The sequence below is a fragment of the Asparagus officinalis genome, chromosome 5 (assembly GCF_001876935.1).
Source record: "Asparagus officinalis chromosome 5, Aspof.V1, whole genome shotgun sequence".
NCBI classification, from domain to species: Eukaryota; Viridiplantae; Streptophyta; class Magnoliopsida; order Asparagales; family Asparagaceae; genus Asparagus; species Asparagus officinalis.
Window position 1 is genome coordinate 45,713,841 of NC_033798.1, and position 4,673 is coordinate 45,718,513.

Sequence of the window (4,673 nt, forward strand, 5' to 3'; positions counted from 1 at the left end):
AGCCTCTGTTGACATTGAAATAGCAGAGCTCGAGCAGAAACTGGTGGAAGCAAAACAGCGAAAAACTATTTTGGAGGTGACCAAGGCCGGGGAGGAGCATAGCAAGGCCATGATATCCAGCAAGGTGATGCTCTCGAGAGAAAGGTTAGCGAAGATGGAAGAAGAAGCCACCCAACTCTTATCTGCTTCTGAGGACTCCTTCAGAATCGAGCTGCAGCATGAGCTTGAACGTGGTTATGCTGAAGAGTTAATCAAGCTTGAGCAGGAAATCATTAGTCAAAAATACAATGTAAAGTGATTGTGGCTGTTGTGTCTGAACACTTTTTTTTTGTTAATGATACGCATGTTTTGTTTCGTGGCTTTTTTTAATTCTCATTATGATTTCTCGTTTTGTTTAAAATAATCAACCATAACACTTATAGGATTTTTGGCAAATCCTCAGCGGTCAACAGATTTGATATGCCTTTACCGACCACCGTTTGAATCGGGCTAGCCTGTGAATTATCTGAGTCCATTTCACAAGTAACGTTGTGCTAAAGGGATGAACCCCTTTAGACTTGATGCTACGAATTTGAATACGTAGACTTGGTCACTTTTTATGATAAAGGACAAACCGGCGGTACGTATTAGGCGCCGACTTATCCCTGTTTAGGATTCAGGATAAAATTTCCCAGACTTTGAATCTGGTATCTTTTTCAATCAGTAAAAGACTAAACCGGCAATGCTTGTTAGGCGTTGACTTATCCCTGCTTAGGATTCGGGATAAAATTCCCCAGACTTTGAATCTGGTATCTTTTTCAATCGGTGAAAGACTAAACCGGCAACGCTTGTTAGGCGTTGACTTATCCCTGCTTAGGATTCGGGATAAAATTTCCCAGACTTTGAATCTGGTATCTTTTTCAATCGGTGAAAGACTAAACAGGCAACGCTTGTTAGGCGTTGACTTATCCCTGCTTAGGATTCGGGATAAAATTCCCCAGACTTTGAATCCGGTATCTTTTTCAATCGGTGAAAGACTAAACCGGCAACGCTTGTTAGGCGTTGACTTATCCCTGCTTAGGATTTGGGATAAAATTCCCCAGACTTTGAATCTGGTATCTTTTTCAATCGGTGAAAGACTAAACTGGCAACGCTTGTTAGGCGTTGACTTATCCCTGCTTTGGATTCGGGATAAAATTCCCCAGACCCGTAGGAATGGATTATAGAGTTATTAAAATGTAGCATCCTTTTATAGGACAAAAGACGAACCAGATACTGAAGAGGATGAATTTTATATTCTTTCTTCAGTCTTTCTTTTGAGGGAGAAGTGAACCCGGTACCAAAGAAGGAGAATTTTATATTCTATCCTTGGTATGCAGAAGAAACTAAAAGTGGGATCTCCACTTCAAGAATCGGTGAGATGAAACTATGAATGGGATCTCCATCCTGAGAATCGAGAGGATTCAGTTAACCCTAACTTTTATAGTCTAGGTTATCTGATCTGGAAATAAGTTTTCTTGTTTATCAAGATGAAATTCAAACTCCAACCCTAACTTTTATAGGTTTGGCTGGAGGAACAGACATGAAATGTTTTCGTTTATCGAAGAGAAATCCGATTCTGGTCAGAGTGACTTGTAAGTTGGACCAAAAGGGGATATTGAGATGACCCTAACTTTTATAGGTTTGGTCATTCAGGTAGGGTGAAGGTCTTCGTTCATCAAAAGAGTGGAAGGTAACCTGAAAGTGGGAATGTGAATAAGAATCATAGTGGAAGTCAGACTTGGCCTAAGGAACTTTGTTAGTCTTGTCGTGAACTGATCTGACAGTGAGGGGCACTGAGAATTCTTTCGTGAGGAAAGATTGATTCTAAAGAGTAATCAAATCTCATCTCAACAAGAGAGTGTTTAGAAGATTACAGCAGGGGTTCTCTATGACCAAACTTAAATTGTTTAGAGAACAGCTGGTTGGTTTTGGGTTATCCTTAAGAATATCATACATGGTATTCTCCAGGAACTTCCCATTCAATAATTTGTTCTGAGCGTACTAAGGGTAGTACTTCTTCAGAAACTTGCCATTTATTGGCATCATAAGCCGGTCGCCATCCTTCTTTGTGAGTTTAGAGAATGGTTAACATTTCCCTAAAAGGTTCGAGATGAACCGACGGATATAAGCTAACCGTCCTTGCAATCCTCTGAGCTCCTTGAGATTTCTCGGAGGTTGGAATTCATTAATTGCTTTTGTTTGCGGTAAAAGTTGATTTCTTCATTGCTATCGAATCTATTACAACTTTAGTCGTTACAATAAACTCGAATGAAATAAAAAGTTGATCTTTTTATAAGATCTCCTTACACAATGAAAAGAAAAAAGTTTACAACTTTATCAAATAAACGCAGAGATCGTTTATCGGTCTTCTGCTTGCGTGGGATCTTTGCATGTGCCGGGGTTTATCCGTGGACCACCATCGATCAGATCTGATTGCTAAAAAATTGGGCAGAGCTTCATCTATCTGCGAAGGGATCGAGAAATCATAGCTCTTATCTCGGCGAAGCGAGATAATCACTCTTCTTAAGATTACCACAACGGGATAATCTTAAGGAACGGATCCGGGAAACTGTAGATCTGACGAATCTCTCTCTCTTGCGTTGAAGAACTGGATCCGATCTCTCCTCCTCCTCTCTAAAATCCGTGCACCTTCAGTCTTCAATCCGGCAGGACTTCGCCAATTCTCCAAAACTCCAGATCTGAAAAAAATGAGGGCCCGGGGCTGTATTTATAGGCTCCAGGGGGTTTCGGGCGGTTAAAACAGCTTAAAAGGCCATTTCTGCGTTGGAGACACCCCAGGGTGTCTCAAACTGGTCCGAGACATCCTAGGGTGTCTCCCCTTGATCCGAGACACCCCTAGGGTGTCTCGGTTTCGGCCGAGACACTCTATTTGGTGTATTTGTGTGTTTTCGCCATAATTCCTTCGTTCGAACTCGGATTTGAGTGATTCGAAGTGCGTTGGAAAGCCGATAAGGAGTTCTATCAGCTCCGATGGTTGGATTATCTATAGAATGAATGAGACACGAAGGGCATTGTTCCTTTTGTAAACATCGCGGGGCTCCCGATTAGCCCGTACCTTCGTTATTCTAAAATTATGTTAGCTCACGTAGTTCGTCGATTTACTTCAAGCGTTCACCGACGTTAATCGAACTCCTGTGAACCGGATAGTGACGTTCATCGTCGTTCCTTAACACTGAGCTGTTCATGGAGACCTATAGACAATTTTCGATGCCTACAACTTTTACTTTATCAGGGTCAATGCGGATACCCGTTGTAGTGATGACAAATCCCAGGAACTTACCGCTGGACATTCCAAGGAAGGACTTGGTGGGATTCATCTTTAACTGGTGAGTTTGCATAAGCTCGAACATGGTCCTTAGGTCTTTGATATGATCGTTTTTATTACGGCTCTTTACTACCAAATCGTCGACATAGCATTCGACAGTCTTACGGAGATGTTCTTGAAAAATCTTAGACATAGCCCGTTGATATGTGGCGCCCGTATTCTTTAACCCAAAAGGCATCATGGTATAGCAGAACACTCCGAGGGGCGTCCTGAATGCAGTATGTTTTTCATCATCCGGGTACATCTTGATTTGATTGTAACCCGAGAACCCGTCCATAAAGGATATTCTCTCGAACCCACATGTGTTATCGATAATAACATCGGTGATATGGAGAGGGAAATCATCTTTCGGACATGCGTTATTCAAGTCTATGAAGTCAATGCATATCCTTATTTTTCCATTCTTCTTGAGGACCGGAACAATATTTGCGAGCCAGTCCGGATGTTGTTCTTCCCGGATAAAACCAGAATCGATTAATTTTTTGACATCTTCTTCAATTGCTTCCATGATTTGTGGGCGAAATCGTCTTTGTTGTTGTTTGACAGGTTTCGCATCCGGTTTGATGTTAAGACGGTGGGCTGCCACGTTCGGGTCAAGCCCTGGCATATCTTCATAATTCTAGGCGAAAACGTCTATGAATTCTCTGATGAGGGAAATTAACTCCTCTTTTTCATCTGGTGGAAGACTGTCACTTATAAATATTGGTTTTGGATTCGTCTCATTACCCATATTTATCTGGACCACCTTATCTTCGGTAGGAGGTTCTCTTTGCTCGAACCGATCTCCATACTGTATATTTAGATGGTGAATCCAGGGATCCTCCCAAGCCGGTATTTGATCATCTTCTTGAATCGTGGAAGGATCGACTGTGGTCATGTTCGACATCAAGCTCTTGAATACCTCTCCCAGGCTGACATCTGAATCCCAACTGGAAGAGTCAGATGAGTATCCATCTTGTTTTGTTAAATGGTCTACGATTTGCCAACAGCACTCGTCATCAGAAGCATAACCCAAACCCCTTTTATAGCTATAATAGTTATAAGACTTTCCTTCTGGTACATAGGCCATACGAGGTGGAACTCGTGGGCCTCGACCAAAACAAAGACCTTCTTCAAGCGCAAAATTATATCCCCATTTTTCCATGTAATCACGTGCTTGATGACTATATCTGGATGAATGAAGGCCAGATCTCTCTTCATTTTTATCTTCGCCTGGAGAGAGATACGATGGCGGGGATATTTCCCCTTTGCCGAACACTAACTCTTCTTCACCCCCTGCTTTAGCAGGAATGACAAAGGTTGTTCC